Genomic DNA, 22,467 nt, shown 5'->3' on the forward strand with positions numbered 1-22,467 from the left:
AACATGACAGAACATTAATAAGGAAACATGGACTTGAAAGCACCATAAAACAATTACACCTAAGAGACATATACAGAACACACCACACAACAGCAGAATATGCAATCTTTCCAGTAGCTCATAAGAAAATTCTCCTGAATACAACACCTGTTATCTCACCAGACAAGTCTTAATAAATTTTTTAAACTTGAATCTTACACACTGTTATTTTCGGCTAAAACTTAATAAAACTAAAAATCCCTAACAGAAGAAAAATCAAAAAGTTTCACAAAATATGAAAATTAAACAATATACTCTTAAGCATGGTCTTGCTTAAAGGAGGTTGGAGGACTTAATACAGTGAAGATGGTCATAGTGTCCAAAGTGATCTATCTACACATTCAATACAATCTCTTTCAGACTCCAAATCTCACTTTTCAAAAAATAGAAAAACAACCCCCAAATAACATGGAAAATCAAGAAACAACAAAGAGCTTGACTATTTAAAAAAAGAAAAACAATATTGGAGGTGTCATGCTTAATGATTTCAAAATACAAAATGAAGGTAGGGTAACCAAAGCCCTTTGGTACTGGCATAAAAGTAAAACCCTAATTCAATTAAACAAAATGCTGCACAAATAAAACCTCTCACACGTATGGTCAAATGAGTTATTAACACCATTTGTTGTGGCATTATTCACAAAAGCCAATAGGTAGAAGCAACTTAAATTTCCCTCACCAAATGAAAGGATACATATAATTTGGAATATTACTCAAGCTTTAAAGAAATCCTCTAGCATTTATCATAAACATAAATCTTGATGATATTATTTTAAATTTAATAGGCCAGTCAAAAAAATACTGTAGGAATCCACTTACAGTCCTTTTCAAAAAAAATGGTAAAATGGATAAATTGCTGAAAACATTCAACTTCCTAAGATTGAACCAGAAAAAAATGGATATCTTCAATAGACCAATAACAAGTAATAAAATTGACTGAGTAACAAAATATTTTTAAAGAAACAAACAAAAGGAACAGATAGGTTTACAGCGAAATTTTTTCAGAAGTACAGAGAAGGACTAATACCAATCTTACTGAGACTATTCCAAATATATATGAAATTTTTCGATTTGAAGAATCAATATTACAAAGACCATATTAACAAAAGCAATCAAGCAATCTACAGATTCAAAACATTTCCTACCAAGGTACCAAAGTCATTCTTCACAGAAATAGAAAAAACTATTCATAATATAATATGGAACCAAAAATGCAACTAAATAGCCAAAGCAATCTTAGGCAAAAAGAACTAAGCCAGAGGCATCATATATCTGACTTCAAATTATACTTTAATGCTGTACTAAATAAAACTGTATGGCATTGGTGAAAAAACATACAGATAGATTAATGGAATGGAATAGAGGGTCCATTGCTACCAAAGATACAGCTAAAAAAGAGAAATAAAATTGTAAAAGAATAAAGAATAAGTAATAAAGCCACATGCCTACAATCAAGTGAGCTTTGACAAAGTTGGCAGAAGTAAACAATGGGAGAGGACATTCTATAAAATAAATATTACTGAAAAAATTAACTAGGCAAAAGAATGAAACAATCCTCATCTCTCACCATACACAAGTTTTTATTCAAGATACATTAATAACTTAAATAAAAGTCCAGGAGCTATAAATACCCAGAAGAAAATTTAGAAAGAAACTCTTCTAGACATTGGCCTAGGCAAATAATTCATGACTTAGACCTCAAAAGCAAATGCAATGAACAAAATACACACAAAGGGGACTTAAACTGAAGAGTACAGTAAAAGACACAGTCAACAGAGTAAACAGGAAAACTACATAAAAGGAAAAAAATTTGCAAACTTTGCATCTGACAGAGGACTAGTATCCAGAATCTACAAAGAACACAAACAACTCAACTACAACAAAGAATAAACAACCCCATTAAAAAGGTGCAAAGCATATGAACAGACATTTCTCAAGAGAAGACATACAAGTGGCCACCAAACATTTGAAAAATTGCTCAACATTACCAATCATGAGAGAAATTAAAATTAAACTGCAATAAAGGTTGTACACAGTGGCTCACACCTGTAATCTCAACACCTTGAGAGGTGGATCACCTGAGGTCAGGAGTTTGAGACCAGCCTGACCAATATGGTGAAACCTGATCTCTACTAAAAATACAAAAATTAGCCAGGCATAGTGGTGGGAGCCTGTAATCCCAGCTGCTTGGGAGGCTGAGGCAGGAGAATTGCTTGAACCTGGGAGGCAGAGGATGCAGTGAGCCAAGATCATATTACTACACTATAGCCTGGGTGACAGAGTGAGATTCTATCTCCTAAAACAAACAAACAGAAAAACCCACACACAATAAGATATCATCTTACATAGTCCAAATGGATATTACTAGAAACACAACAGATGTTGGTGTGGATGCAGAGAAAAATGAATGCTTATTCACTGTTGGTGGGAAAGTAAATTAGCACAACCTCTACAATAAACAGTATACAGCTTTCTCAAAGCACTAAAAACAGAGCAACCATTTCACCCAGTGATTATACTGGTAGGCATCTACCTGAAAGAAAATAAATAATTATGTAAAAAAGTCACTTTCACTCATATGTGTATTGCATTCCCACTCATAATAGTAAAGTCATGGGATTAACCTAAATGCTCATTAACAGTGGACTGGATTTTTGAAATTTTTGAAATGCACCATGGAATACTATGCAGCCATAAAAAATGAAATCATGCTCTGTGCAGTAACATGGATGCAGCTGAGGCCATTATTCTAAGTGAAATAACTCAGAAAATCAAATACCACATGTTTTCACTTATAAGCAGGAGCTAAGCAATGAGTACAACAGAACAAACAGATGAAAACAATAGATAGTGGGACTGCAAAAGTGAAAGAATGGGAGGAGGCTGATGGTAAAAAAAATTCTCAGTTGGCAGTGAGCCATGATCATGCCACTGCACACCAGCCAGGGTGACAGAGCAGAAACGTATCTCAAAAAAAAAAAAAAAAGATCTGTCGAATACAATGTTTACTATTTCAGGGATAGGTACACTAGAAGACAAACCAAACCTTAAAAGGATATATTGCTCACTATATCTATTGAACAACTATGCACATATAACCTATGAATCTAAATTAAAAATGAAGGAAGTTTACAGTAGGAAACACCTACATCTTTTTTAAAACAAGATCTCAGCTGTGCGTGATGGCACACACCTGTTGTCCCAGCTACTCAGGAGGCTGAGGCAGGAGAATTGCTTTAAGCTGGAAAGTGGAAGTTGCAGTGAGCCAAGATCACACCACTGCACTCCAGCCTGGGTGGCAAAGGGAGACTCCATCTCAAAAAATCAAACAACAAAAACACACACACACACAAACAACCTAACTTTACGTTTCAAAAAAAAAACTATAATTAGCATAAAGAAAGAAATTACAAGGATTAGAGTACAAATAAATAAAACAGAGAATAGAAAACATTTTAATCAGCAGGGCACGGTGGCTCACACCTGTAGTCCCAGCACTTTGGGAGGCTGAGGCAAGCAGATATCTTGAGGTCAGGAGTTTGAGACTAGCCTGGCCAACATGGCAAAACCCTGTCTCTAATAAAAATACAAATATTATCCAGATGTGGTGGGGTGCTTCTGTAATCCCAGCTACTCAGGAGGCTGAAGCAGGAGAATCTCTTCAACCCAGGAGAAAGAGGTTGCAGTGAGCTGAGACTGTGCCACCACACTCCAGCCTGGGAAACAGGGTGCGATTCTGTCTAAAAGAAAAAATTAATCAATGAAGCCAAGAGTAGACTTGGAAAAAAACAATCAAAATCAAAGCCCTTACCTAGAATAACAACAAAAAGAGAGAATATGTTAATAATATAAGAAATGGAAGAGATGACATTACAACTGGTCTTACAGAAATGAACAGAATCATAAAGTGCTATGATGAACAGTTATACACAAATCAACTTGACAGCTTAGAAGAAATGTGGAAATTACTAGAAAGATACAACCTACCAAGATTGAATGAAGAAGAAATAGAGAGCTTAAAGAGACCAATAACAAATAGAGAAACTAAAGAAGTAATTTTTCAAGATTCCGAAATATAGCTTAGGACCAGATTACTTCATGAGTCAATTCTATCAAACTTTCAAAGAAAATTTAACATAAAATATCCTCAAATTCTTTGAAAAAAACAGAAGAAAGAGGAACATAAGATAACCCTCAGAGTCATCTTATGAGGGTAGCATCCCCAGTATCAGAGCAAGAAAGTGTACTTCCGAGAAGAAAAGTGTCGCCCAATGTCCTTGAGGAATGTGGTGAATGAATTAAATCTAAATAAATCTGGTTACAAAAAATCAATTCTCAGCAAAAGCTTTTCAAAATTGAGAAAATTAAAATGTTGTCACATAGCATTCTGGATAAATCTCATCTATAGCCTCTGTCAGCTATTGTTACTGAAGCTGACGTTAATTGAGGAGTTTGCTTGAGCAGCAGTTTCTTCATCTGTTGGGAACTGATATATCCAGATGCCATTGCTAATCAATTCAGTCATTATCTTACTCTTAAATGTCTGTACATCATGTTTAGAAACTGTGTCTGTTTCGGCAATCAGTGGTGTAATGTTCACTATTATGAAAGAAGACAAAATCTCGGCATCGAGGACTCATGGTTCATTCTGTAGTTTTCATAGTAAAGCCTTCACAGTCTCTGACAACAAACTCTGTAACTAGATAATCACTGGCTGTATTGCTTTTCTTAAATTATCAATACTCCTGAAATTCATCTTTTATCCAAATTCAAGTTGAGAAGTCTCAGTCTTGTTTCTCTTTTAAAATTCCCTCACACCCCTACACATCTGGAGGTAGTAAAATGTAAGTAGTAGGACAATGTAAGTTTTTAAATTTATTTTCAATTTTATTTCTTATTAAGCTGAGTGATAAAAGCAAAAAATGAAAGAAATTTTATCAAAATTGTGGAAAGAAATTTGTCTTTCTACATTTTACACTTTTATCATCAATCAATTTTAATTAACGTCCCATTTTCACACACTCTTGCCCCACCTAGATGTGTTTGCAGATAGATTTGCTTTTGTTTTCCAAAGACCACCTAAAAAGAATACAGATATTTTTGGTTACCTCATTCTTTTCTTTCTTTTTGAGACAGAGTCTTGCTCTGTCACCCAGAATGGAATGCAATGGCACAATCTAGGCTCATTACAACCTTCGCCTCCTGGGTTCAAGCAGGTATCCTGCCTCAGCCTCCCAAGTATCTGGGATTACAGGCACCTGCCATTAACCCCAGCTAACCTTCGTGTTTTTAGTAGAGACCAGGTTGTACCATGTCGGCCAGGCTGATTTTGAACTCCTGGCCTCAGGTGATCAGCCCACCTAGGCCTCCCAAAGGGATGTGATTATGGGGTTGAGCCACTGCACCCAACCTAGTTACCTTATTCTAAAGGCCGTGTGTCTCTGTGTGTGTGTGTTAGAGCACCTTGCAAACCAATATGTTCATTTTTCTTTTGTAAAAAGACATTATTTCCACATTGGGAGTTGAGTATTTGCATATTTCAAGTCGAATTTTTACCCGAAAAGTTTTTTCCTAGTGCTTCAATATGATAACTCCTATGTTTTGCATTTGCACATAAATAACTAAACTTTGTAGAAAATAACAATATAAAAGATTTAAAAATGTTTTACTATTGTTAAAATATCTTATTAAATTATAGCTCCACAAAATCAATATCTGTAATATAGTAGAAATACATAAATGCAAATTTTGGGCAGACTGTTTTGTTTTAGATTGCTCAAAGCACATCTATTAAAAATTCCATGAACAGGCCTTGAGTGGTGTCTCATGTCTGTAATCCCAGCACTTTGGAAGGCCAAGGTGGGTGGATCACCTGAGATCAGGAGTTCAAGACCAGCTGGCCATGATGAAACTCCATCTCTACTAATAATACAAAAATTAGTCAGGTGTGGGGGCAAGTTCCTCTAATCCCAGCTACTCAGGAGGCAGAGGCAGGAGAATTGATTGAACCTGAAAGGCAGAGGTTGCAGTGAGCCAAGATCTCACCACTGCACTTCAGCCTGAGCAACAAGAGCAAAACTTCATCTAAGAAAAAATCCATGGACAAATGCAGGGCTGTAACATTATAGTATAAATGTTCAAAATTGTGTAAATCTTAATATCTAAAATAAAAGTTTCTCCAGTAAGGACCAGACAACTGCTAAAGTAGATTCAAGCCTAATGTAAATGTTTTGGGTCATATTAGTCAGAAAGCTGGAAAAGATATCCTCCAGTATGTGGGCTCCCTCAGCTCCCCCTGCCTTCTTTCTTGTCCTGACCAAAGATCACAGAGTACCATTTCCTCTCTGTGACCCAGCCAGCTGCAGAGTTTTCCCAGCAGGCTTGAACCAAAACTGGTACCTTGAACACTGCCAGCCACTAATCGACATATCTAGATTGTTCCCAAAATGCTGCAAGAAACTGGTCCCCAGCCCTGAGCCAAATTTCTTAAACCTCATAAAAACTCTAACCTGCACTTTGGAAAGCCAAGGTGGAAGGATTGCATGAGGCTAGGAGTGCAAGACCAGCCTGGCAGTATAGACCTTGTCTCTTCAAAAAAAATGTTTTTAATTAGCCAGGTTTAGATCTAAGCACGGTGGCTCACACCTGTAATCCCAGCAGTTTGGGAGGCCAATGCAGGTAGATCACCTGAGGTCACAAGTTCAACATAAGCCAGGCCAACATAATGAAACCCTGTCTCCACTAAAAAGACAAAAATTAGCTAGGCATGGTGGTGGGTGCCTGTAATTTTAGCTACTCGGGAGGCTGAGGAAGGAGAACCACTTGCATCCTGGAGGTGGAGGTTGCAGTGAGCCAAGATCATGCCATTGCACTCCAGCCTGGGCAACAAGAGCAAAACTCCATCGGAAAAATATAATTAGACAAGTGTGCTGGCAGCACCTGCAGCCCCAGCTACTCAGGTGGCCAAGGTGGGAGGATCACTTGAGCCCAGAAAGTTGAGGCTGCAGTGAGTTATGATCTGATGAGAAACAAAAACAAAGAAAAACCAAGAAACAACAACAAAAACTCCATAACCTGAACTCCTCACTGTGAACAAAGCTAGATAGCACACCGGTTTTCTCCTGCTGTCCACCACAAGGACTGCCGCAGCACTTGTAAGCTCCCTCATAAACACCTTGGAATGATCACCCTTGCATTTTAATACTTTGGCCTGTGGAATTCCAACCAGCCTCAGCTCAGGACCATTTGGGGCACTACCCTGTGGGAATTCCCCTGCTGCCACTTTTGGGGCAGCTCCAGCCAGCCTTGAAGTTCACATGATATAACATAGTGTTGGTAAATCATTAACACAGAAATGGAACTTTTGGCTGGCTTGGCACAGTGCTTCACACCTAGAATCACAAAACTTTCGGAGGCCAAGGTGAGTGAATCACCTGAGGTCAGAATTTGAGACCAGCCTGGCCAACATGATAAAACCCCATCTCTACTAAAAGTACAAAAACTAGCTGAGAATGGTGGTTCACACCTGTAATTTCAGCTACTCAGGAGGCTGAGGCTGGAGAATCACTTTAACCCAGGAGGTAAAGATTGCAGTGAGCCGAGATTTTGCCTGGTCAACACAGCTGCACTTCAGCTTGGGCAACAGAGAGAATCTGTCTTAAAAAAATAAAAGAAAAAGAAATGGAAACGTCCTATGTCAACAATTCCTCAGATGCTCAGATTTAAGGGGAAAGGCATTCATAGCAAGAATTGATCAACTTGAAAAAAAAAGACAGCAGGGCACCGTGGCTCACACTGGTAATCTCAGCACTTTGGAAGGTCATTGCAGGCAGATCACCTCAGGTTAGTAGTTTGAGACCCGTCTGACCAACATGGTGAAACCCCATGTCTACTAAAAATACAATATTAGTCAGGTGTGGTGGCAGGCACCTGTAATCCCAGCTACCCAGGAGGCTGCAGCAGGGGACTTATTTGAACTTGAAAGGCAGAGGCTGCAGTGAGCCAAGATAGCACAATTGCACTCCAGTCTGGGCAACAAGAGTGAAACTCCATCTCGGAACAAAAAAAAAGAAAAGAAAAAGAATACAAGCAGGGCATGGTGGCTAGTGCCTGTAATCCCAGCATTTTAAAGGCTAATTCCAGCGTATCACTTGAGTCCATGAATTCCAGACTCACCCTGACAATATGGCAAAACCCCCATCTTTACAAAAAGTTAAAAATTAGCCAGGCATGCGGGCACATGCTCTTAGTCCACACACCTGTGGTCGCAGCTACCTGAGGCTAAGGTGGAAGGATCCCTTGAGCCAGGTGGTCGAGGCTGCTGTGAGCCTTCTTCATGCCACTGCACTCCAGCCTGGGCAACAGAGTAAAATCTTGTCTCAAAAAAAGAAAAGAGAAAAAGACAGTAGCCACATACTCTGGCCTGCATCTTTATATAATGGTCTTTGTGAAAATTAGAGATTTTATATTTCTGGAAAATCGCTTGATAATAATAGATGACCATAAAATTAAGAGTGTATCCCTGACTATTGAATGTACTACTAATTAAGAACTTGAAGCAACTCTTTTTAATTTAACTAGAAATCTAACTTATTTCAACTACTTCATGACATCTGAAATTAAGTACAAAGTCTCTTTTCAGTTTGAACAATACATAGTAAAAGTCAAGACTCCTTGGATAAAGGGAAGCCAACTAGGAACATTTTCTCTCTTCAATTAAAGAAAGTTGAAGACTAAATGAAGTTGTCTTCAACTATGTAAAGTTGAAGGCAGCATGTTTTATTAGGGATGAGTGCAGAATAGAATCTGATTATATGACAATTTCCTTTATATGTATATTGGCCTTCTAGTTTTAAAAAAGAAGATATACTTTTAAACTTTTTTATTGGAGAAAGGGTCTTGCATTGTTGCCCCATCTGTAGTGTGGTGGCATGATCAAGGCTCACTGCAGCCTCAACCTCCCGGGCTGAAGTGATCCTCTGACATCAGCCTCCTCAGTAGCTGGGACTGCAGGCACATGCTGCCATGTCTGGCTATTTATTTTTTATTTTTTGTTGAGACAGGGCCTCACTACAGCGTTCAAGCTGGTCTCCAACTTCCAGGTTCAGGCAGTCATTCCTCCTCAGCTTCCCCAAATGCTGGGATTACATGTGTAAGCCCGTGTCTGGCCGTTCTGAATTTTTTATTAAAAATAATTTCAGACTTATAGAAGACTTGGATGAAGATTACAGAGAAAAAAATTGAGGCATCATAATTTTCCCAAGGCCACACAGCTAGCAAGTAATAGGGTCAGTTTTGTGAGAGCAAGCAGCTTGAACCCACTGCTCATTATTTTTTGAGACAGAGTTCTGTTCTTGTTGCCCAGGCTTGAGTGCAATGGCGTGATATTGGCTCACTGGAACCTCTGGCTCCTGGGTTCAAGCAATTCCCCTGCCTCAGCCTCCAGAGTAGTTGGGATTACAGGCATCTGCCACCACGCCAGCTCATTTTGTATTTTTTTAAGTAGAGATGGGGTTTCACCATGTTGGTCAGGCTGTTCTCAAACTCCTGACCTCATGATCCACCCGCCTCAACCTCCCAAATTGCTGGGATTACAGGCATGAGCCACTGTGCCTGGCCCTGCCCATGCTTTTAACCACAGAAAGTTCTATACCTTTTTCCCAAGGTCACAGACACCTAGCAAGTGATAAAGCAAATGTTCAAAAGCCACTTCCACTGACAAGTCCTGTGACCTTTATATATACAAAAATTAAAATTCTGTCTGTACAGATTAAACTACAATGTTACATGTTCTAGGTTTCATAAACATTCAACAGACATATTCTGTAAAATAAAACTGAACTACAAAAAAATGAATAATTAGAAAATTAATCAGATGAACAGAGTCTCATATCAGTTTTAAGGTTTTGCTGAAACCATGGGGCTTAAGCAGCCTGTTGAAAGAAAGTCCTCATGTGTCCCGAGTTTTACACTTTTCTTGGCTATTTCTATATAAAAAGCAGTAGCTGCCTGCAGGCTCTTGAATTCTGAATCCTCTCTGATGGGATCTGTAGGCAGGATCACAAATGCCTTCTGTTTCACATCATCAGTGGTACTAGTCGAACATCATTGGGATTATTTTATAGTATCATATAGTAAATTTTATTTTAAAAATACAGGCATCCCCCCATTATCTAGTTTTCCTTTCCTTCTTCTTTTTCTTTCCTTCTTCTTTATTCCTGCCTTCTTTCCCTCTCCCTCAATCCCTCCCCTCCTTCCCACCTCCCTTCCTTCCGTTCCTTCCCTTTGCTCCCTCCCCTTTCCTCTCTTCCTTCCCTCCCTCCATTCTTCCTTCCTTCCTCCCTCCCCTCCCTCCCTTCCTTCTTTCCCTCCTTTCTTCCTTCCTTTTTCCCTCCCTCTCTTCCTTCCCTTTCTTCCCTCCTCCCTTTCCTTCCTTCCCTCTCTCCCTCCTCTCCTTCTCACCACCCTTCCTTCCCTTCCTTTCCTTCCTTCCCTTTGCTCCCTCCCTTTCCTTCCTTCCTTCTCTCCCTCCCTTCTTTCTTCCTTCCTCCCTCCCTCTCTTCCTTCCCTTTCTTCCCTCCTCCCTTTCCTTCCTTCCCTCTCTCCCTCCTCTCATACTCACCTCCCTTCCTTCCCTTCCTTTCCTTCCTTCCCTTTGCTCCCTCCCTTTCCTTCCTTCCTTCCTTCTCTCCCTCCCTTCTTTCTTCCTTCCTCCCTCCCTCTCTTCCTTCCCTTTCTTCCTTCCTCCCTTTCCTTCTTTCCCTTCCTTCCTCCCTCCCTCTCTTTCTTCCTTCATTACTCTCTCTCTCTCTGTGTCTCTCTCTTTTTTTGGCAGGGTCTTGCTGTATTACCCAGGCTGACATGATTTTGACTAACAGCAGCCTCGAATTCCTGGGCTCAAGTGAGCCTCCCACTTCAGAGCCCCTAGTAGCTGGGACTACAGGTGCACACCACCATGACTGGCTAATTTTTGTATTTTTGTTTTTAGAGATGGGGTCTCACTACACTTTCCAGACTGGTCTTGAACTCATGAGCTTCAGCAGTTCTCCGGCCTTGGCCTCCCAAGATGCTGAGATTATATGCATGAGCCACAGAGCCCAGCCCTGTTTTATTTTCCACAATTTCCCATAATCAACAGCAGTTCAATCATATTAAATAAAAAATTCTAGAAATACACAATGTACAAGTTTTAAATTGCATGTCATTCTAAGTACAGTGATGACATGTCATGCTGACCCACCCCATCGCAGCCTGGATATGAATTATCGCACTGTTCACCTCATTTTATCTCATAGGCTTTGTGTTATCTCACGTCATCATAAGAAGAGTGAGCACAGTTTAATAAGATATTTTGAGGCCAGACATGGCAGCTCAAGCCTGTAATGCCAGCACTTTGTGAATCTGAGGTGGGGGGATCACCTGAGGTTAGGAGTTCAAGACCAGCCTGGCCAACATAGTGAAAATCTGTCTCTACTAAAAATACAAAAAATTAACCAGGCATGGTAGCAAGCACTGTAATCCCAGCTACTCGGGAGAATGAGGTAGGAGGATCGCTTGAACCCAGGAAGCAGAGGTTGCAGTGAGCTGAGATCACACCACTGGACTCTAGTCTGGGCAACTAGAGCAAAACTCTGTCTTAAAAAAAGATACTTTGAGAGACAATGACAACATTTACATAACTTTTTGTACAGTGTATTGTTATAATTGTTATTTTATTATTAGTTACTATTGTTAGCTTCAGTCTGCAACTAGGAGGTTAACAATAGTAACTAATAACAAAAGAGAACTGCATCTCATTTATTAATAAAACTTTATCATAGGTAAATATGCATAGAAAAAACATAGTACATACCAGATTCTGCATCATGCATGGTTTCAGACATCCACTGGGGATCTTGGAACTTACCCACAAGAGAACTACTAAAGGCAAATGGCCATAATCTGGAAGGTAAGTCAAGGTTGAAATCTAGCAAATGTAAATTTCCTCCTCACACAACCAAAAAATATATGTTAAAGACCTAACCCCCAGTACCTCAAAATGTGACCTTAATTAGATGAAGGCTTCAAAGAGGTGATTAAAATGTGAGACCGGGTCAGGTGTGGTGGCTCACACTTGTAATCTCAGCATTTTGGGAGGCCAAGTCGGGTGGATCACTTGAGTTCAGGAGTTCAAGACCAACCTGGCCCAAATGGTGAAACCTTGTCTCTACTAAAGATACAAAAATTAGCTGGGTGTGGTAGTGCATGCCTGTAATCCCAGCTACTCAGGAGGCTGAGACAGGACAATCACTTGAACCTGGGAGGCAGAGGGTGCAGTGAGCCAAGATCACATCATGGCACTACAGCCTGGGCATCAAAAAAGAAAGAAAGAAAAGTGAGACTGTTACAGTGCAGCTCAATCCAAACACACTGACACCTTTACGAGAAGATCAAATGTGGACACACAGGAGACACCAGGAGAAACACCATGTGATAACAGACATAAGGCGGTCATCTGCCAGACAAGAAGAGACATTTCCGAAGAAACTGTATCTTCTGACACTGGTTTTGGACTTCTAGCTTCCGAGACTGTGAGAAAATAAATTTCCACTGTTTAAATCGCCCAGTCTGTGGTATTTTCCTATGCCAGCCATAACTCACTAATGCAAACACCTTAAATATTAATGGAAAGAAATAATTAGAATATTTACATATATTACAAAATGACAGGTATAGTCATGAACCACATAGTGGTATTTCAGTAAATGATGGGCCACATATATGATGGTGGTCCCATCATATTATAATACTGTACCTTTGCCTTTTGTTGTTGTTATTTATTTATTTATAGATGTGTTATTTATTTTGTGACTGAGTCTTACTCTGTCACCAGATTGAAGTGCGGTGGCACAATCTCAGCTCACTGCAACCTCCACCACCTGAGTTCAAGTGATTCTCCTGCCACAGTCTCCTGAGTAGCTGGGATTACACTCACCTGCTACCATACCTGGCCAATGTTTTTTGTATTTTTAGTAGATTCGGGGTTTCATCATGTTGGCCAATCTAGTCTCAAATTCCTGACCTCAGGTGGTCCACCCACCTCAGCCTCCCCAAGTGTTGGGATTACAGGCATAAGCCTCTGCACCCAGTTATTTATACATCTATGTATTTAATTTCTGGATGCAGGGGATATGTTACTTAGATATATTGCATATTAGTGAGGTTTTGGCTTCTAGTGTGCTCATCAGCCAAATAGTGAGCATTGTTCCCAATAGGTAATTTTTCAAATCTCAACCTCCTCCCAGCCCTCCCCTTGATAAAGGGCCCAGTGTCTATTATTTTTGTCTAATACTGCACTTTTGTTATGTTTAGATACACAGATACAGCCAGGCACGGTGGCTCACACCTGTAATCCTAGTTCTTTGGGAGGCGGAGGTGAGCAGATCACTTGAGGTCAGGAGTTCAAGACCAGCCTGGCCAACATGGCAAAAATTCTGTCTCTATTAAAAATGCAAAAACTATCTGGTCATGGTGGCACAGGCCTGTAGTCTCAGCTACTCAGGAGGTTGAGGCAGGAGAATCAGTTGAATCTGGGAGGTGGAGGTTGCAGTGAGCTGAGATTCCGCCACTGCACTCCTGCCTGAAAGACAGTAAGACTCTGTCTCAAAAATAAATAAGTAAAACAAAATATTTACACAGACACTCAGCACTGTGTTATAATTCTCCAGTATTTCATGCAGTACCATGCTGCCAGGTTTGTAGCCTAGGAGCAATAGACTATTTCATAAAAGACTATAGCCCAGGTGTGTTGTAAACTGTATCATCCAGGTCTGTGTAGGTACACTCCATGAGCTTTTCATAATAATGAAATCACCTAAAGATAGGTAACTGCACTTGCATGCAAGTGCCTTCAAGTTGTGTATTATCTCAAAATAAATATTACATCATGAAAGGTTGGAACCAAATAAAATGGCTCATGCCTATAATTTCAACACTCTGGGAAGGCAAGGTGGGTGGATCTCTTGAGCCCAGAAGTTGGAGTTCAACATGGGCAGCATAGTGAAACCTCATCTATACAAAAAATACAACAATTAATGGAGCTTGATAGCACACTCCAGTATTCCAGTTACTCAAATGGCAGAGTTGGGAAGATTGATTGAGCCCAGGAGGTTTCAGCTGCACTGAGCTACGATTGCACCCCTCCACTCCAGCCTGGGTGACAGAGCAGGTCCTTGTCTCAAATACTAAATAAATAAATAAATGGGGGATAAAAAGCTTGGTGGATTTACCAAACATACCTTACTATCAACGTGTTTCATTGTTAATACGTGAAGAGACTTCAGGGAATGTCCTGTAGGTGAAAAATGAAGTAGAGACACACATGGACACAAGAATTACTGTGCTCGAACAATGAGCATCTAAACTTTAGTTCCTTTTGAAGACAGGCCTGAAATTGGGCATCTATGTAGTCAATTCTTGGTTGGAAACTAAAAAAAATAATTTATACATTTAGCATAACAGATTAATAAAATTAAAGCCTACTTTTTGACCACTTAATAGACAGTTAACATGTATGATAAGCAGTCTGTTAGAGTGACAAAGAAAAAGTTCATAACATGTTCATACAAAGATATTAATTCCAAAGCAATAATAAGGCTCATGCTTCATGGTTATGTAAAATGTACACATAGAAGAAAGCTGGGTGCATCTTACAGGGAAATAGTATCCAGAAGATACAAAGAGCACAAACAACTAAACAACAAGAACAAACAATCCCGTCAAAAAGTGGGCAACGGACATAAATAGACGTTTTTCCAAAGACCAAAATACAAAATTAAACCACAATGAGGTATCATCTTACCCCAGACAGAATGGTTATTGTTAAAAAGATTTTTTTAAAAGGCCAGGTACAGTGACTCATGCCTGTAATCCCAGCACTTTGGAAGGCCAAGGTGGGAGGATCACATGAGGCCAGGAGTTTGACACCAGCCTGGACAACATAGCAAGATCCCGTCTATACAAAAAATTTTTAAAAATAGTCAGCTATGGTGCCATGTGCCTGTAATCCCAGTTACCCAAGAGGCTGAGGTGGGAGGATCACTTGAGACTGGGAGGCTGAAGTTGAAGTGATCCTGATTGCACCATTGCACCCAGCCTGGGTCATGAAGTAAAACACTGTCTCAAAACATAATAAAAGTAAATAAATAATACAATTTGGCAAACATACAGAGAAATGGAGATGCTCAGACACTGTTGGTAAGAATGTAAATTAATACAATATCTATGGAAAATGTGTACAAATGAAGATAAATAAAGAAATAAGTAATAAGCTAAAACTAATAGAAGCTATATTTAATTTTTTTGCTATAACTGGTTAAATATGTAAGAATATCTATTATATACAAAAGTATTAATCTTACAAGAAAAGACCATTACTTAGGAAAATATTAAAATCTGGAAGAAGAGGTATTACTTATAAAAATCAGTTTATGGCAAAGGAAGGCAAATTTCCTGAATTAAGAAAACCTTTTGGATGTAAATAAGAAAACACTAACCTGGCTTCTTTGTTTATTTTGTCTCCATACTCCACTGTTTCCATAACAGTCAGTTTCAACTGAACATTGCTTTCCTGAAGTTCATATGTCTGAATTTGAAGTCCAACATGTGAGTAAACACGTGAGAATTTGTTATCTTTCAAGTTAGTGTTAAACAATGTGTCAATCAGTGTTGATTTTCCTATTCCAGTTTCCCCTGTAATAGACAGAGATTCATTGCCATAGGGACATACAGGGGCTAAGAGGAAGCAGTGCTTTGAATTCCTACAGTGGTTTTTAAAATCTTAGAAAGTTGAACTCATAGAGGTAGAGAGTAGAATAGTGGCTACCAGAGGCTGGGGGAGCAGGGGAAAAGGAAAGGTGGATCTGTTGGTCAAGGGATACAAACTTTCTTCCCTTTTCTTCTTTTTTACTTTTATTTCACGAGGGTTTGTAGTCCTGATTATTTCACCATCCAGGTGCTACACACAGTACCCAATAGTTATTTTGTCTGATCCTCTCCCTCCTCCAAACCTGCACCCTCAACTAGACACCAGTGTCTATTATTCCACATTTTGTGTCCATGTGTTCTCCTAACTTAACTCCTACATATAAGTGAGAACATGGCACATGTTCTCAGCCATAAAAAAGAAAGAAATTATGTCCTTTGCAGGAACGTGGATGGAGCTAAAGGCCATCATCCTTAGAAAACTAACAGAGCTCATTGCAGCACTACTCACAATGGCAAAAACATGGAATCAACCTAAATGCTCATCAATGGTATACTGGATAAAGAACATGTGTTATGTATACACAATGGAATACTACATAGCCATCAAAAGGAATGAGACCATGCCCTCTGCAGGCACATGGATGGAGCTAGAGGCCATCATGCTTAGCAAACCAACAGTTTCAAACAGAGAGGAGAAATAAGTTTTGAGATCTATTGCACAGCAGAGTGACTATAGTCAATGTATTTATTGTATATTTCAAAATAATCAAGAGAATAAATTTCAAACATCTCATCACAAAAAGATAGATAAGCCAGTTAACAGAGATGTTAATTTGCTTTATTGAATCATTCCACATTGTAAACATACATCAAAACCTCACATTGTATCCATACATGTATATAATTATAATTTTCAATTAATAATATTAATTTAAAAAATAAAGGGTCCCAAATACTTCAAATACTGGCATGGCCTTGAAACTACACATGCTAGTCCTGATTCTCTCAGTCTCTAACATAATGGAGAAAGAAAGTATACACTAAGAGTCCAGGTGGGGTGGCTTATGCCTGTAATCCCAGCATTTTTGGAGGCTAAGGTAAGCAGATCATAAGGTCAAGAGATTGACCATCTTGGCCAACATGGTGAAACTTTGTCTCTACTAAAAACACAAAAATTATCTGGGCATGGTTGCACACACCTGTCATCCCAGCTACTTGTGAGGGTGAGGAATGAGAATTGCTTAAACCTGGGAGGCAGAGGTTGCAGTGAGCTGAGATTGTGCCACTGCATTCCAGCCTGGTGACAAACGGTGACTCGGTGTCAAAAAAAAAGAAAGTATACACTAAGTTACATCAGACTAAAGAGCACAGAAATGTTTCAATTATACAAAAGCACTACAGGTTCAATGTGGTGGCTCATGCCTGAAATCTCAGCACATTGGGAAGCTGAGGCAGGTGGATGGCTTGAGCCCAAGAGGTCGAGGCCATAGTGAGCCCATGATCACAACATTGAACTTTAGCCTGGTCAACAGAGTGAGACCCTGTCTCAAAAAAGAAAGAAAGAAAGAGAAAGAAAGAAAGAAAGAAAGAAAGAAAGAAAGAAAGAAAGAAGAAAGAAAGAAAGAAAGAAAGAAAGAAAGAAAGAAAGAAAGAAAGAAAGAAAGAGGAAAGAATAGAAAAGATTACATAATGTGGCAAAGATGAAAATAGTTGTTAACATGAAGGTATAGTTGAATTAACAGCATCAGTGTTACGCTGCTTAACATAAGTTGGACATTGGGAAAAATAAAAGAATAGTTCAAATGAGGTGTTTGACACTTACCCACACAGAGAATACTAAAAGTGAATCCTTGTCAAATGGATCTGTTCACCAACTGATTGGGCAAACATTCAAAACAAAAATGTTCAATCATAGTTAAACAATGAATATTATTATTATTTTAAACTTTAAAAAATACATTATTTGGCTTCCTTTTATTTCTGGAAAATTACATGAAGCATGAACTGTACAGGAAAGCATGATAGGCAGGTCCTGGAGTTGGGGCTGGCCGGCCACTCCCTGCCTACAGCGGGGGCTCCCTCCAACCATGCATCCTCTCCGGCCATCTGCATCCAGGCGGCGGCTACTTGAAGGAGGTCATGACCCTGTCCTCGATGCAGAGCTTAATGTAGGCGTGGTGAAAGCTTGCAGCATTCTGCACCAGGAGCCTCTTCCCAAGCAGCGAGGAGGTCTGGCCTTTGGGCGAAGGAGCCTAGGTCCACCACGTTTCGCAGTAGCTCTGGGTCAGCCTGTGCCTGATGTGGTCTGAGCCCTGCCACACACTGTTCTGGGGCCAGGTGGGGTGCCTCAGGACGTCCTTCCTGTCAAGGAGAAGATGCGTGCCCCGGGCTTCAGCAGGCCCTCAGAGCCGGAGAAAAAAGCCTCCCAGCTGGGAAGCAGCAGTTCCTCCTTGGGGTTGACCATGGGCGGGGCTGCGCATTTGGCATTGGCTGCACACGCCGCTGTACAGGCCCTGCAGCCGCAAGGACACAAAGGCGCAGAAGGGGCCCACCAGCCCCACGGTCCGTGACTGCTGGAATCAGTGGAAATCGGCCCTGCTGATGCCCCCGCATGCTGCCAGCCACCTGGCTGCTGAGCACCATCAGGTGGAGCACGCGGTGGAAGTCGCAGTTGGTGTGGGCAGGCAGGCTTTTGGAGTGGGCCCGCCGCAGGTGCACATAGGCGCTTGGGTGCCAGGCTCCAGGGTAGGGCTAGGGCTGGGACAGGCAGGGCGTCTGGCCAGGATGTTGTCCACCCAGCCATGGCTGCACCATGGTTAGGGGGTGCTCCCGCCTGAGTAGGGGTTACTGTCCTGCAGTTGCACCACGGGGGAGCTGCAGGGCAGCCAATTCATTGTTCCTTTCTTGTGCCAGTGGCATCAGGGCCTCCAGCTGGACCTTTCAGAACCTGTTCCGCACGTGGACGTAGAGCTTCTCCCGCTCAGCCATGAAGATGAACCAGCCCTGGAGCACCTAGTGCACCTGGCCCAGCATAGCCTGGCATGTGGCCCAGAGCCTCATCTTCCCTGAAGGGGCATTCATGGTTCCAGGGGGCCCAGGGGGGCTGAAGGGCCAAGAATGATGATAGTCTGCCTGTGAGTGCCGGGAAATGAAGGGGGCCCTGGGAGCCTGGGGGACCAAGAGGGCCCTGATGACCCTTGGAGCCAAGGCCAAGGGTCCCTGAGGTCCAGATGGGCCAGGCTGGCCCTGGATGCTCTTTCCCTTGAGACCTTGAATCTCAGGGTAGCCAGGTGAGCCTGGGGGTCCTGGGGAGCAGGGGTGGCCTGGCAGGCTGGAACCAAAGGAGCCAAAGAAGCCACGCCTCCAGCTTACCTCCTTTGCCTTTCTGTCTTGCTCACCTCGATCTTCCTTCTTTCCCTTCATTTCAGCCTCCAACTGAACAAAGTCAAATGGAAACCACCTTGGTGATGGATGGGGGGTGGTGTCCCATGTCTCCTTTGGAGATCTTGGGTCCTGGAGAGCCCTGATTTCCTGGCAATCCTGGAGGCCAGGGGCAGCTGGACTCAACAAATGCATTACTGAAGAAAAATGTAGAGTTTTGTGTTAGAATAGAAAATGAAGTTGTTTGAAAGGAAAATGATGATAGTACATCAAAGAAATTACAACTGATTGTCATTTGATGATCATACCTCAGACAAGATGCAAATATATTAAGTAAATTTGTGAAAATAGAAGTTTGTGTTCACACACATAGATTTGGCTATTAATTTTATAAGTGAAGTGAATCTCTCTCAGCACACTTAAAGAGGCTCTGTTTCTAAATTTTAAAAGAAATAGAGGCCAGGCACAGTGGCTTACACCTGTAATCACAGCACTTTGATAGGCCAGGGTGGGTGGATCACTTGGGGACAGGAGTTCACGAGCAGCCTGGCCAACATAGTGAAACCCCATCTCTACTAAAAATATAAAATATAGACAAGCATGGTGGTCCGCCCCTGTAGTCCCAGCAACTCAGGAGGCTGAGGCATGAAAATTGCTTGAACCTGAGAGGCAGAGGTTGTAATGAGCGGAGATTGCACCACTGCACTCCAGTGTGGGTGACACAGTGAAACTCCATCCCAAATAAATAAATAAATAAATAAAATAGAGAATTAAGGAAATACTACAAGAAACTCTAATGTATTTCTCTAACATAATAAATTGTTTATTCCATAAGAAAACAAAGCCTTTAACATCCTTTTATTGTCCTCTAGCACGTAAATATATTGAGAAAATCTCACACATGTTAATCCAGATGCTTCTCAACTTATGATGAGGCTATGTCCCCAGAAATCCATCATAAACTGCACATACTGCAAGTCAAAAATGCATTTAATACACCTAACATAACTGAACATCATAGCTCAGCCTTGCCTGCCTTAAACATCCTCACAACACATTAGTTTACAGTTAGGCAAAATCAACTAAGACAAAGCTTATGTTATGATAAAGTATTGAATATCTCATGCAATTTATCAAATAAAATGAAAAAGAGCAAAATCACAGAGTCAAGACTTTATTTTGTTTTATTTTATTTTTACAAGTAAACCAACTTTAATAGATATTATTTTGTATTTATATAGCACCTTCTTCAAGAACCTTAAGTGCTTTGCAGACATTATCTCTAATTAATCCCCACAACAACCCTGTGAGGTAGGTATTACTCCCATTTTACAAGACAGGGAGACTGAAGCACAGAGAGGTTAAGTGACTTGCCCAAGGTCACACAGTTAAATTCACTGAAGAGCCAGGCATGAGCCCTTTAGCCTTCCAGCTCCTAGCCAAATACCTCATGATAGAATCTTTAATAAAAAGTGTCTTTAGAGAAAGTATCAAGAGTAGTTATATTATAAAGATGAGGTCTTTCTAGTGCCACCAAGGAAAGAAAAAACTCTATACTGATGCTTAGAGGCCACAAGACCCACATAATACAACATTTTCTTCTTTCCCTGTTCCCAAGCCTCCTGGTTCCTGTCTTAAGAAATCTTGTAAAGGTAAAATTTCCAAGACAGAAGCCATGTGACTTAAGAAGTGGGACTTAATTTATAATACTTACTTTAAGTTACAATAATTTACAGAAATTTTTATTCCAATATACAAAATCTGGGACAGCCATCCCAACAGTTATGTACATAGTTACACAGCAATCAGCCACCATTTACAACCTAAACTGGCCCCGAATTTTAATCACAGCCAACCGACACACACCCTCACAATGCTTTCTTCGCGGGTCACTTTTCTTACTTACTGTACCTGTATTTTTCCCCCAACACTTACTCTACATATTTTAAAAGTATATTGGATTTCTCATAAGCTTAGAAACATTTTACTTAGATCCAGCTGCATTAAGAAGAAAATGTAAATGTAAAACTGTCACCCCACAGTCCCTCCCCTGACAAATTGTCAAGTATGGTGTAGCTGTGAACAGAGTATGTGACTACCAGGAGCTCAATACAAATGCTTGAACTCGCTTGAATATGGAACTTAACTTGGCTTTTACTGCATGTTCTTTTTTAATGCAAAAATGTAAAAAAAAACACTACGTACTATTTCAATGCTGTTCCTTTATGCAAATGACTTCATCTATCATTTTTAAACAGGCTGTGATATAGCTAATGTTAAAACTGACACAGCTTCACTTTCCTCTTTTTCTCTGTACTGAAAGCTGCAAAAATACACCTTTAATTCCAAGACAATCTGGTTTGAGCCCTCAAAATAAAAGTGTACATACAATTTCCCAGCCCTGGCTTTCCCCACACTGCTGATTGTGATTCTCTGTGCCATGCTGGTAGATCAGACAGGCTATAAATAATTTATACAAAACATCTCTAGCTACGGTAAGGCTTTAGAAACTATCTTAGAAAAAAAAACCTGTCAAAATACATTTTATATTTAGCACAATTACTAAATATTATAATTTTCTCCCAGCACATCTGTTTAAGCAGCCCAATCAGCTAAGTGACCCTGTTAAAGATCTGCTTATGGAACCAATAGGTGAATTCATTCCTGAGCCCAAAGATACAGTTAATAACTGTTAATAGCAGCAGAATAAAAACATTCCTTTTTGTGGTTTGTTTTCCATAGCCAAGTTTCAGTAAAAGAACTTTAGAAAATGACAGATTTTTTCTAATTTACTGCCTGAAAAGTTTTATACAGAACATCCAAAGCCTGATTGCTATTATTCTGAATATAACTTTCTATTATTTTCTGCAAGGTACATTTGGCTACTGTCAGACAACTTACTGATGCATGGAAAAATATCCAAAAAACTGCAACATTACACATACATTTTACGTTCCATACATTACTTGTTAAAACCCCCAACAGAATAAAGTCTTAGCAAACACAATTTTTCATTTATGAACACCCTTCCAAGTAAGATTTGCAAAGGTGGGGGAAGGGGAGGAAGGATTTTTTTTTGTATTCCTAGTCTACTTGATTAAAATTAAATCTTAACAAGGTTTATTTAGCTCACTATTCTGGCTGCTAGGGTTATGATGAAGATTATTACTTCTTTCCAGGGTGAAAAATGACATTTGAAAACAACATAAATGCTATGACATGATTCTCCCAAGCACAACCTCGACTTGAAACATTAGAATACTTAAGAATTCTAAAGATTGGTATACCACCACTGCACCAGAA

General features: G+C 40.2%; 1 pseudogene; it reads right to left on the reverse strand.

Annotated features, from left to right (window-relative positions):
- LOC100400403 (septin-14-like) overlaps nt 1-17,711 on the reverse strand; it is a 32,460-nt pseudogene extending 14,749 nt beyond the window's left edge.
- Nucleotides 17,712-22,467: the final 4,756 nt, after the last annotated feature.

Source organism: Callithrix jacchus, chromosome 16, assembly GCF_049354715.1.
Source record: "Callithrix jacchus isolate 240 chromosome 16, calJac240_pri, whole genome shotgun sequence".
NCBI lineage: Eukaryota > Metazoa > Chordata > Mammalia > Primates > Cebidae > Callithrix > Callithrix jacchus.